Below are 14,506 nucleotides of genomic sequence, written 5' to 3'. Positions count from 1 at the left end.
CTACGAGGGCAGTTCAATAAGTAATGCAACACATTTTTTTTTCTCGGCCAATTTTGGTTGAAAAAACCGGAAATTTCTTGTGGAATATTGTCAAATATTCCCGCTTCGTCTCGTATAGTTTCATTGACTTCCGACAGGTGTCAGCGCTGTACGGAGCTGTTAAAATGGCGTCTGTAACGGATGTGCGTTGCAAACAACGGGCAGTGATCGAGTTTTTCTTTTGGCGGAAAACTAGGGCATCTCAGATATTCATAGGCGCTTGCAGAATGTCTACGGTGATCTGGCAGTGGACAAAAGCGTGGTGAGTCGTTGGGCAAAGCGTGTGTCATCATCGCCGCAACGTCAAGCTAGACTGTCTGATCTCCCGCGTGTGGGCCGGCCGTGCACAGCTGTGACTCCTGCAATGGCGGAGCGTGCGAACTCACTCGTTCGAGATGATCGACGGATCACCATCAAACAACTCAGTGCTCAACTTGACATCTCTGTTGGTAGTGCTGTCACAATTGTTCACCAGTTGGGATATTCAAAGGTTTGTTCCCGCTGGGTCACTCGTTGTCTAACCAAACACCATAAAGAGCAAAGGAGAAGCATCTGTGCGGAATTGCTTGCTCGTCATGTGGCTGAGGGTGACAATTTCTTGTCAAAGATTGTTACAGGCGATGAAACATGGGTTCATCACTTCGAACCTGAAACAAAACGGCAATCAATGGAGTGGCGCCACACCCACTCCCCTACCAAGAAAGAGCTTAAAGCCATACCCTCAGCCGGTAAAGTCATGGTTACAGTCTTCTGGGGCGCTGAAGGGGTTATTCTGTTCGATGGCCTTCCCCATGGTCAAACGATCAACTCTGAAGTGTATTGTGCTACTCTTCAGAAATTGAAGAAACGACTTCAGCGTGTTCGTAGGCACAAAAATCTGAACGAACTTCTCCTTCTTCATGACAACGCAAGACCTCACACAAGTCTTCGCACCCGAGAGGAGCTCACAAAACTTCAGTGGACTGTTCTTCCTCATGCACCCTACAGCCCCGATCTCGCACCGTCGGATTTCCATATGTTTGGCCCAATGAAGGACGCAATCCATGGGAGGCACTACGTGGATGATGAAGAAGTTATAGATGCAGTACGACATTGGCTCCGACATCGACCAGTGGAATGGTACCGTGCAGGCATACAGGCCCTCATTTCAAGGTGGCGTAAGGCCGTAGCATTGAATGGAGATTACGTTGAAAAATAGTGTTGTGTAGCTAAAAGATTGGGGAATAACCTGGTGTATTTCAATGCTGAATAAAACAACCCCTGTTTCAGAAAAAAAATGTGTTGCATTACTTATTGAACTGCCCTCGTATCTGTGGTGTAAGTGTGAAAAATACAGGCGACAGTCCATGTGCAGAAACTGCCCCTACAGTAATTCAAGCGGTATATGGCCGACATAACAAAAGCAAAATACACCACAATACACCACATTAGAGTTCTCTAATGTCTGTCTTAGTTGGTGTATTTTGCTGTTGTTAAGTCGGACGTATACCACTTTCATTACTTCATGGGAAGTTTCTGTACATGGGCTATCGCCTGTACATGTATTGTTTGAAAATAGGCATAGATGTTCCAAAGTAATCAGCATCAAAAAATAAAAACAGATATTTCTATGTGCAACTTATGATAGAGCTACAACCATTTATTTCAATCATAAGACATGTGGCAGACGTATTTTTCACCTGCAGCATGCTGAATGTTCAAAAATATCTCCAATAACGTACCTGATGGCGTTGATAGTGTGCTGTGGTGTTCTGAAAATTATCAGTAAAACATAATTATATTGTCAGTGACACTGCCTGAAGATTAAAAGTGTGTGTCGATCTGAAACATAGTTTTAATCTTCCAGGACGTTTCATATGAATGCAGTCATTCTGGAAGTATATTCTCAGTGTTATCTATAATTTTATCATCTTTAATTTTTCATTATTCGTTTCTATAATATTTCTGAGCATAATGATTACTCACTAATGTTGAGGTACTGTACCAACATCTTCAAAATGAGGTTGACTAATAAAAAATAACCATCACTGATACTTTTGTCTTTAAATTAAATACTGCATGTTTCACTCTGTTGTGAACATAGTATTTTGTTTCTGTGTTGCTGAACAATGAGTGCAATTCTGTTTTGTAACTAATTTTGTACTCACCCAATGGATCGACGACTTTTAACAAATATATTATTTCTGTTATCATATCCCTCAGTGTGGTCACCAGGCCTCCCTGCATAGCACTGAAACATGAAGTACGGAGCTATAGTTGTTATAATTAATTACATTTTCCAATGATAAAATGCAAAGTAAATTTTATGATGTGGGAAGTGTCAGTAGAACAAACTTAGAACACTTATTTACTATTAAATAAACAAATAAAAACGTTATTTATACAGCTGCTTGCTGGCTATTTGGACAGCTTTCTATTTTATTTTATTGTTATTACTCTTTTCTTGGCTGTTTATCAATATTCAAGAATTCCTCTATGGTACAGAAAGAGCTGTTAAGGAGAAACTTCTATAATCTACATTTGAAAACACTTGTTTTATCTGGTGGGAATTATATTTCCATGGGAAGATTGTCAAAGAATTTAGTAGCTAGAACATTTCATCACTTTCAATATCGAATCTAGATTCATTAAAGCTTAATGCAGATCATTTTTCCTTCTGTTGTAGTAATTGTGAATATCTCTGATACTCCCAAACTTAATGGATTGTTGATAGAAAACTTCATAAGTGAATAAATGCACTGTATACTTTTTAAACAAAGATGTGCAAGATGTTCATGTGCGAACACAGAAAATAGTTCTAATTTCTTCCCTCTGTGCAATGGGTACTTTTTACCTAACAGAGGAGTTACCCCCAGAATATTTTCCCACAGATACCATTGAATGAAAATGTGCAAAATATGCCATCTTTCTGACTCCTCTATTCCCGAAAAGTACCTGAACCTAAGACCTTTTGCAAATCTACTGTATGATTATCCCAATTAAGGTTTTCAGTAATATAATCACCTGCAATTTTATACCCTGTTTATAATTTATTGATGGTATACTAGATGAATAGGACATGGGATATACGCTACAAAAATGTTATCTAAAATTTGCAAACAGGAATTTTTAACACTTACGGGTAGTCCATTTGTACAAAACTCACCATTACAAAACATTTCATTAACAGTCAGACTGACCATATTTGCTTTTATTCTCTGATTATTATACATAGAAGATAGTTGTTTTCAAAATTTAGGTGATGACTTTTGTATTCATATAGCACCTGTTACATGTTCTTAGGTGGTTTATGGACTACTATTATTATAGTTCTAATCTTAGGACATCTTGTTCATCTCATTCCCTGTTGCTAAATGTTACTTGTACTCATCATCTCTTAAGTGGTGATTATTTTGTGATACATTTTTATATATATGTCAAATCGAGGAATAGACCTTATCTTATTGCGTTAATTACATACCTTTGCATTAATATATAACTGTAATAAATTTTTTAATGGTTAGATACTGTTATCATTATTGTTCTGGTAAGATGATTGCGATTATACCTATCTGTAAACCGGTTAGTGTTTTCTTTATTTGTACTTTTTTCTTGTAGCCTCTGCTGGTGAGTTGTGAGAAGCGGCAAAGCGGTAGCATCCATCATGTTGGTCAGTCATATGGTAACCTATATGTTATCTATGTGATTACTCTGCTTTTCACAATAAAGTGCCTGGCAGAGGATTCAATGAACCACATTCAAGCTGTCTCTACCGTTCCACTCTCGAACGGCGCGCGGGAAAAATAAACACTTAAATTTTTCTGTGCAAGCCCTGATTTCTCTCATTTCATCGTGATGACCATTTTCTTCTATGTAGTTGGGTACCACAACATGATTTCGCAATTGGAGGAGAAAAATAGTGATAGAAATTTCATGAGAAGTTCCCGTCGCAACGAAAAACGCCTTTGTTTTAATGATTGCCACTTCAGTTCGTGTATCATGTCTGTGGCACTATCTCTCCTATTTCGCAATAGTACAAAACGAGCTGTCCGTCTTTGAACTTTTTCGATTTCATTCGTCAGTCCCACCTGATGCGGATAGCACACCGCACAGCAATAGTCCAGAATAGGCCAGATAAGCGTGTTGTAAGCAGTCTCTTTAGTAGACTTGTTGCACCTTCTAAGTGTTCCGCAAATGAATCACAGTCTTTGGTTCATTCAACCCACAACATTATCTATGTGATCATTCCAATTTAGGTTATTTATATTTGTATTCCCTAAGTATTTAGTTGAATTTACAGCCTTAGGATTTGTGTGACTTATCGCGTAATCGAAATTTAGCGAATTTCTTTTATTACTCATGTGAATAACTTAACGATTTTCTTATTCAGGGTCAATTTCAACTTTTCGCACCATACAGACATCTTATCTAAATCATTTTGTAATTCATTTTGTTCGTCTGATGGCTTAACAAGACAGTAAATGACAGCATCATCTGCAAACAATCTAACAGACTTACTCAGATTGTCTCTTATATCGTTAACATGGATCGAGAACAGTAGAAGGCCAGTAACACTTCCTTGGGGAACGTTGGATATTTCTTGTCTTACTCGATGACTTTCCGTCTATTACTACGAACTGTGGTCTTTCTGACAGGAAATCACGAATCAAGTCGCACAACTGAGGCGATATTCCATAGGCACACAGTTTGGTTAGAAGATGCTTGTGAGGAACGGTGTCGAAAGCCTTCTGGATATCTAAAAATATGGATCCAATTTGACAACCCCTGTCGATAGCACTCATTACTTCATGAGTATAGGGAGCTAGTTGTGTTTCACAAGAACGATGTTTTCTGAATCCGTGTTGGCTATGTGTAAATAAATCGTTTTCTTCGAAGTAGTTTATAATGTTCAAACACAGTACATGTTCCAAACCCCTACTGCAAAACGACGATAGTGATATGGGCCCGCAATTCGGTGGATTAGTCCTGTTTCCCTTTTTGGGTGTTGGTGTGACTTAGCAATTTCTGTGAGCGAGCGGTTGTATGTAATTGCTAAATAAGGAGCTATTGTATCAGCATAACCTGAAAGGAAACTGACTCAGCATAACCTGAAAGGAAACTGACTGGCATACAATCTGGACCGGAGGCCTTGCCTTTATTAAGTGATATAAGCTGCTTTGCTAGACCGAGGATATCTACTTCTATGTTTCTCATCTTGGCAGTTGTGCTTGGTTGAAATTCATAAATATTTACTTCGTCTTCTTTGGTGAAGGAGTTTCGGAAAACCGTGTTTAGTAACTCCACTTTAGTGGCACTGTCATCATTGATTTTATCGTTATCGCACAGGGAAGGCATTGATTGCGTCTTGCCACTGGTGTGCTTTATGTATGACCAGAATCTCTTTTGGTTTTCTGCCAGATTCCAAGACAGAGTTTCGTTGTGGAAATTATTAAAAGAATCTCGCATTGAATTAAGCGCTATATTTCGAAAATCTACAAAAATCCCCAATGTTGGGTATTTTGTGTTCTTTTAAATTTGTCATGCTTTTTTCGTTGCTTCTGCAACAGCAATCTGAAGCGCTTTGTGTATCATGAGGGATCATTACCATCACATACTAATTTATGTGGTGTATATCTCTCAACTGCCATCGATACTATCTCTTTGAAATCATTACACATGTTTTCTACACTTACATGATCAGATCGGAAGGACTGGAGACTGTCTCTTCAACAGGCCATAAGAGCATTTTTTTTCAGCTTTTTTAAATAGATGTGCTTTGCATTTATTTTTGATTGTTCTAGGTGTTATGGCTGCATGTTTGTCATTCAAGCAAACAGTTGTCTTTTGGACACTCCTATTGAGTGCTGTGTTAAAGATTACAAGCCATGCATTTTTAACTTTAACACGTTGAGGTGAGACCATAGTAACGATTGATGTTGTTTTATTCACATTTTATGGGTAGATCATTAGGGATATTTATGTTATTCATGATTTATGTTTAGATTATTTGTGATGTTCATTTTGTTTTGCAATTGTGTACATTTTTGTCTCAGAGTTGACGAGATGGTTCAGAGCCAATATAAACAAATAATATTGTACAGTATCCATGCATGGCTGTTGTTATTTCATTAACTTCGTCAAGTTACAGTTTTGTATGTCACTGAAAGAAATTCACTTACCTCAAGACGTACCTGTCGTGTTACGGAAATTTCACTATTTTTAAAAAATTAATGAATGCTAATATCTTGCAGGTGCACTCTAATACTTAAGTTAATAGTTCTACCTCAGACTTGAGTGATGTGTGTTACAGAATAAGATCAGAATTTCTGAGATAATAAGGCAAGATTTTCATTTGTCGGATTCATTATGCAGGTTGTTGGACAAAGCTGTTCCTAATCTGACATATACAACACTAAGATTTTAATGTTTTGTATAGATAAAGGCTCCACAGCGATCAATTCCAAAGATGTTGCTTCTTAGCCGTTACTGCATAATGAGGCTTAATTTAACATGATAAATTTACAGCATGGTTTCCTGTCACAATGTTATTGTTTTTAGATGTTACTTAGTTTCATTTTACTCATACTTTACAGCAGACATATTTCATACATGTTACACTTGATAATGGTGACTGAGCTTCACCAGAACTAGTCATCTAAAATTTCCATAATTTACTGTATTGTGACTGAGCTTCACTGGAACTAGTCATGTAAACTTTCGGTAATTTACTGTGGCTATTGTTTCATTACTCTTCTGAAGTCAAATATGTTTAAAAAAGAAAAATTTCTATCTTTGTCTTCTCTACTATATCTTTGTTCTTTTGCCCTGCCAATGTATCATAGTTCTCACTTATTGTCATTGCTAACCATTAGTTTGTAGAGTGAGGTAACGGGTTAGTTGTGACACCCTGAAAATATTCTGATTTCAGAGTTGGCGTGGCCACGTGGGCCGCTCGGCACGCTGACCATGTGGTGCCAGGCAAGACGGGTAGCCCCAGCATGTGGTCCAGTCACTGTGTGGCTGGGAATTCCTCTGTGACACTGTGTCGATGAAGGAGACAGGCCAGGACTACCAAAGATGGAGGACCTTGTGAAACCTTAATGGCAGACATTTCAGAGTTTGTATAGAAATTAACAATAGCCAGATGAATCATGATACCTCAAAAAAAAACATGTACCTTACCATTATTTGCACAACAACTCTGATGGTGTAATCAGATTTTCAACATCTTTATTAGTTTAGAGTTTAGCATCTGATGATAAATTATACAAGTAACACCCAGCAACGTATTTCCAGAATCTAAACGGTTCATCCAATTTTGTCGATCGACTTCTCTTTAAGAAGCTATTAGTGTAAAGCTAAATTGGTATAAATTTCAGGCATGTAACTTTAATATCATATCAATAATTGGACGTCAAAGTGGGCGATTACTATCGATCGAGTCAGGCCATTAAGTACTCCACTGTTACACGAAAAAACGGTAGCAGCATGCTTATAACTATATTTATTCGTCTTTGTTTATATCTGATATATACTATTCATGAAGAAATTGGTCAATTATTTACTGTGTTTTAGAAAGCACAGAGACATTTAGGCTACTGGCTTACTTCTGTTCTATTCCTCTGATATATGTTTATTTAATTTGTTTACTTACTTAATAATGTGGGTTAGAGTGTGCTTATGGTCCAGCGGTAGGAATATTTATTTAATTTCAAGCTATTTAAACGAAAATCCAGTATTTCGAATGTGTTTCATTATGTTTGTGATGTGAGTGTTGGCTTGGAGACAAAGCAGGAATACTCTAGCCAATCACAGTGATCATTCCAAAAAGGACACATGGAGAGACTACATGGAAGTGGGGGAGTTCTGGACGATACGGGAAAGGACACGAGAGAGTCCTGGACAGTACAGGGCGACCGATGCACAGTCGCGGGAAAGTCTTAATGAGTGGAGCAGTTTGCGCATGGTCGCAGTGATGACTTGTCGTAGTGAGGACTTGTGCCCTTGTGAGATCTCCGTAGCTTCTGCAGTGAAGACGTAGTATGCGTTTAGATGTGAATATCTCATGAGGTATGTTGTTTCTCGTAACTAATTATGTGAAATAGGAATCTATTGTTTCCCTGTTATTCATCCTATATTTTATTTAACTGCTGGACCATCGACACCAGTAAGTGTTTTACAGTAATAAAGGATATTCTTGTAGGTACTTATACTATCACGCTCATCATTTAAAGTCGTTAAAATAGTACCTGCAAAATTTATTTAATTGCAATCTTTCATGTATAAATGTTTATATTAGGTTCAAAATTCACATTTTCCGATTGATAGGAACCTTTAGCCATTCGATTCTTGTGCATATTCATATTGTATTCTGTAGACTCATCAGTATTAGGCTTGTAATGCAACAACTTGTATCGTAGCCCCTAGACAACGAAACCAGCCAAAACATTCAGTATTTCAACTCTGAGTCAGAGGGTACATAGCTGAGGCCCAACACACCAAATATTATTTGGAAGCCTGCAGTAGTCTTGAGTTAATTATCCTGCATTTTAATTTTGCTGATGGATACAGTAGGACCTCACAGTTCTTGAACAGTTTGATATAGAAACCAAGTAAAATAAATCTGTAACCAGTATGAAACTGAAACCACTTACATGGTTTCTAGGTTAATATGATTTTAACTTAAGTGGGAAATAATTATGTTGTGGATTTTTTGTATCTATGATCTAATTTTGCTGTGTTATTTGTGTCACAATTGAATAATGATTATTCTGTTACTTACAATGTTGTAGTTAAGGCAGAACTATTTAATGGGAAGATGGGAGGAGGAAAAAGGTGTCAGATTCGCTGTTTCGACTATAGCACTATTGTTATGAAGTCAGTGAGTAACTTACATTCTTTTGCTGCTATAGAGCCGTGTATTAACAACTTAATGCGACTGTATATTATGTAGAATTCAATAATTTTCTCATTTATACTACAAATTATTCTTTTACTGTTCAAAGGGGAGGGAAGTTCTTTGTACCACGAGACCATCTACAGTTGTAAAAATCTTGAGTAAAGTAAAGTTTGTTCTTGTAATGATGAGAATAAAAAATTGTTAGAAATGTGCTATTAGTGCTGTTGAGAATGTTCTGTATGTAGTATAGTTTCGATGAGATGGATAATGATGAATGACCTTGAAGTTACATGAGAGGCAACTATTGAGAGGGTTGTGGGACTCAAAATCGTAAAAGAGTGTCAAATTAGGGCCTATGTTTAGTTTCAGCATATTCATTACAATTATACTCTTTGTGTTGTTTCACTGAATGGCATAACCAGGAATATTATCATTTCCTAGAATTTTGAGGACACTACTGATATAATCAATAAGATCATTAATGTACAATGTCTCATCACAATGCCCTGTTGTAAACCTGAAGTTATTTCTATGCCTGTCAGTGACCATACACTATTCCATCTTTTATATGCCCTAGGAAGAAATCCTGAGTCTATTTACAAATAGTCTTCTATGTAGTGTACACATAATGTATGGTTGACCATTCAAAACATTAATCAGGCAGAACTTCGTGTAAATTCATTATTCAGACTACAATTATTCATAGTACAATGTACATTTAGTTGTCCCACAAACCATCTTAACTTAAACTTACGAGGGCAGTTCAATAAGTAATGCAACACATTTTTCTTCTCGGCCAATTTTGGTTGAAAAAACGGGAAATTTCTTGTGGAATATTCTCAAATATTCCCGCTTCGTCTCGTATAGTTTCATTGACTTCCGACAGGTGGCAGCGCTGTATGGAGCTGTTAAAATGGCGTCTGTAACGGATGTGCGTTGCAAACAACGGGCAGTGATCGAGTTTCTTTTGGCGCAAAACCAGGGCATCTCAGATATTCATAGGCGCTTGCTGAATGTCTACGGTGATCTGGCAGTCGAGAAAAGCAAGGTGAGTAGTTGGGCAAAGCGTGTGTCATTATCGCCGCAAGGTCAAGCAAGACTGTCTGATCTCCCGCGTGCGGGCCGGCCGTGCACAGCTGTGGCTCCTGCAATGGCAGAGCGTGCAAACACACTCGTTCGAGATGATCGACGGATCACTATCAAACAACTCAGTGCTCAACTTGACATCTCTGTTGGTAGTGCTGTCACAATTGTTCACCAGCTGGGATATTCAAAGATTTGTTCCCGCTGGGTCCCTCGTTGTCTAACTGAACACCATAAAGAGCAAAGGAGAAGCATCTGTGCGGAATTGCTTGCTCGTCATGTGGCTGAGGGTGACAATTTCTTGTCAAAGATTGTTACAGGCGATGAAACATGGGTTCATCACTTCGAACCTGAAACAAAACGGCAATCAATGGAGTGGCGCCACACCCACTCCCCTACCAAGAAAAAGTTTAAAGCCATACTCTCAGCTGGTAAAGTCATGGTTACAGTCTTCTGGGACGCTGAAGGGGTTATTCTGTTTGATGTCCTTCCCCATGGTCAAACGATCAACTCTGAAGTGTATTGTGCTACTCTTCAGAAATTGAAGAAACGACTTCAGCGTGTTCGTAGGCACAAAAATCTGAACGAACTTCTCCTTCTTCATGACAACGCAAGACCTCACACAAGTCTTTGTACCCGAGAGGAGCTCACAAAGCTTCAGTGGACTGTTCTTCCTCATGCACCCTACAGCCCCGATCTCGCACCGTCGGATTTCCATATGTTTGGCCCAATGAAGGACGCAATCCGTGGGAGGCACTACGCGAATGATGAAGAAGTTATTGATGCAGTGCGACGTTGGCTCCGACATCGACCAGTGGAATGGTACCGCGCAGGCATACAGGCCCTCATTTCAAGGTGGCATAAGGCCGTAGCACTGATTGGAGATTACGTTGAAAAATAGTGTTGTGTAGCTAAAAGATTGGGGAATAACCTGGTGTATTTCAATGCTGAATAAAACAACCCCTGTTTCAGAAAAAAAATGTGTTGCATTACTTATTGAACTGCCCTCGTATTAATGCCTGAAAATTTTAATATAGTACAGAACAGGGAATTTCAGCTGAGCTGATCATTTGAGTTGGGTATATTAATTCATCTGAACAGAGAGTTGTAACTCCAGACTTGATATTAGTGTTGATGTTCAGACATATCCAAACTTTTCTTTTGCAGATACTTAGTACTTGTTAGATTCCTGTTTTTACTAATAAACTTTTTTTTGCTCTAAATGTTCTGAAACAAATAACACTGAGTCTTAATTGATTAAGACATTGATTGAAAATCTGCATAGATCATTGTAAATTTCAATGTGGCAACTGCACATGTAAATTGGTAATTCCTAGTGTAGTCACACTAAATACCTCTGGGATCCTTGTATTTTATTAACTCACTACATACTTTCTAAACCAAGTTAGTGTTCATACATAATGTTCATGCAAAGTAGTAAATATGAACCTAGCAATTTTGCAGACAAATAAGTAATTTCCAAAATCGAGAAATATTTGCACACAGATTATTATATAGGTAATCTGCACAAAGATCTTCAGTTCCAGGCGAGGTCATACACGAACTAGCACTTCTATGAGAATCTGCCACTCACATTCATATTACAATGTGTACTGTCTGTTATTAGCTTCTTTGAGTGAATCTGGGAGTAACATCTATGCCATTTGTGTCTTGATATCTTCGTGTCAACGATGTGAACATATGTTAACTGCTATAACTGATCATAAAGTTCCTTGTGTTCAGTGAGTATACTATCAAAAGCCAGTTTTTATATGCAACTGTCAGACATCATATTTGAAAGTGCACTGCAGATAATTTATACTGGTGTACTGATTAATAGGATGCTGGAAGTGTCTGCCTGTGAAAAAAATTATGTGTAAGCTGTACTGTTCATTCTATGTCAGCAGTGACTATAAAAGTGCAACAAGTATAATAATTATGAAAAGTGTAGTGTGGATTACAGGAAAAATCCCCATAAAGCCAGTTTCATAGTATTCTGACGAACTTCCTTCAATGTGAAACCGAGTGCAGAATAGAATTCATATCTATGTATGTTTTCAAACGGTCTACAGACTAGAGCAATATTCTAGAATGGATTGTATGAATGTTTTGTAAACATTATCCTTCGTAGTCTGATTTTATCTTCCTAGTATCCTACCAATGAATGGAGTGCTTCTTCCATTTCATTTCATACCCCTACTAATTGTTAAAGCCAGGTATTTGCATGAGTTTACTGATTTCATTTGTCACTCTTTGAAATTGTAGTCATATGATACTATGTTTCTTCATTTTGTGATGTGCATAATTCTGAAACGATTAAAACTAGTTGACAGTAAATTCACCACTTTGAAATGGTATCAAAATGTGACTGAATATGTCTTCACGTATTTTTCAGAAGGAATTTCATCACTACCAACAACATGATTTTATAATTTTTATAGGTGGCTACTTGTATACTCAACAAGATTTTCAGTATTGAATATTAACAGCTTGTGCCCAACACAGCCCACTGGTACACACCTGAAGTTACTTTTACATTTGTCAGTGACTCTCCATGCAAGATATGTTACTTCTTCCTTCCTAGGAAATCCTCAACATAGTTAAAACTTTTGCCTGATACCCACACGATAATACTTTCAGTAAGAAACATGGTGGGCATACTGATTGAAATGGTTTTTGGGTATCAAGGAATACTGTGTCCAACAGAGTGCCTTGATCAATGGATTTCCAGTTGTAAGGTAACAAAACTGCACATTGGATGTCATCTGATAAATGTTTCGGAATCTATGCTGTTTAATGTGGAAGAAGTCATTATGACTGAGAGACATCATTATGTTTGAGCACAGTATAGTTCTAAGTTTCCACAACAGTACATATATCTCACCGTACTGGACAGTAGTTTTGTGGATTACTTGTGTCACCCCTTTTGTACATGTGTGTGACTCGTGCTTTCTTTAAAGTGATCGACATGTTTTTTTTGTTTCAGAGCTCTATGGTATGTTATGGTTAAAACAGGCCCAAAATCAGCCAAACATTCTATATAGATTCTGACAGGGACTTCATAAGCAATGGATCTTAGTTCAGTTTCAGTGATGTCAGCTGTTTCTCGATGTTACTGACTCTCACATTTGCCTCATTCACGTTTACAATGGTGAGAGCTTCTTTTGTAAATAAAAATTCAGCAATGGAATTTGGAATTTCTGATTTTGCTTTGCTCTGGTCAATTTCTGTTCCCGTAACATCCGTGAGTACGAGGATAGTAACTTTTCCACCACAGGGAAACTTTACATTACAGTAACTCCTTTTTGTTTTTTTTAACCTAACTTTTGATAATACTCTGGTACAACAGTCGTTTAAGTCTTCATGCTTGACATTAATATATACAGCTAGAAAAAAAATTAGTACACCTGCAAAGACGAAATCGATTTTTATCCAGTGATGGCATATGCCACCTGGGGGATAGAGATGTCCTGTTAATGGTTTCAACATAATCTGCCAACAGATAGCATAGTGGTATATTTAACAAATCGCTATCTCTGCCTACCCTTTAACAGGAAATGTACACAGGCAGTAGACTCATTGTGGTGCAAACATGTGAACCAAGCAGGCAACCATATCACAGACACACACTTGTGCTTCCTACAGCAAACTGAGGGAGTTGGAAAGGGGTCAAGTTGTGGCTTTCCGAGTGGCGGGATGATCCTTCTGGAAAATTGCCACACAAGTTGGACGTGCTTCGTCAGCTGTGCAACGATGCTGGTATCTGTGCTCATGAATTTCAACCCATAGAGGAGGTTCTAGAGGTCCACACAGCTCAGACACCTGCGAGGCTTTTTATAATAAGTATAAGGCCAGCAGTGCAGATCGTACAGCTACCACAGTACAGATAAGAGGACTCGTGAGCCCAGCCACTTCAACATGACCTATTGCAAACCAGTTATTAGCATGTGTGTGGCCCAATTGATGTCATCAAAGGATCACTTAGAAGATGGAATGGTGCACCAGGACTTCAGTGATGAAAGCAGATTCTGCCTGTAAGCAAGTGATGGTCGCTTGCACGCAGACATAGACCTGGTGAGCGCTGTCTCGTACAATGTATTCATCAAAGACACACTGGACCTTCCCAAGCCTTATGGTTTAGGGTACGATAAGCTATGACACTGTTTCACCTCTGGTGATTCTGGAGGGGATGCTAAACAGTGCTCAGTACCTGCAGAATGTTGTTAGACTCATTCCTTTGTTGTTCTTGCAACAGCAAGATGAGGCGCTGTTTCAACAGGATGATGTTCGTCCACACACTACCATTGAAGATCAACATCCACTGCAAGGCGTTCTCTCTACACCACGAGCTCCGGACTTGTTTGCAATTGAGCATGTGTGGAATATGATGGGACAAGAAGTGACTCACAGGACATGTCAACCAATAATTCTTACAGAACCATGTGAACAGATCGAGCAAGCAAGGCACAATGTATCACAGGACAGTATTCGCTATCTGTACTGTCG

The sequence above is a fragment of the Schistocerca americana genome, chromosome 4 (genome assembly GCF_021461395.2).
Source record: "Schistocerca americana isolate TAMUIC-IGC-003095 chromosome 4, iqSchAmer2.1, whole genome shotgun sequence".
NCBI lineage: Eukaryota > Metazoa > Arthropoda > Insecta > Orthoptera > Acrididae > Schistocerca > Schistocerca americana.
This window is presented reverse-complemented; position numbering follows the sequence as displayed.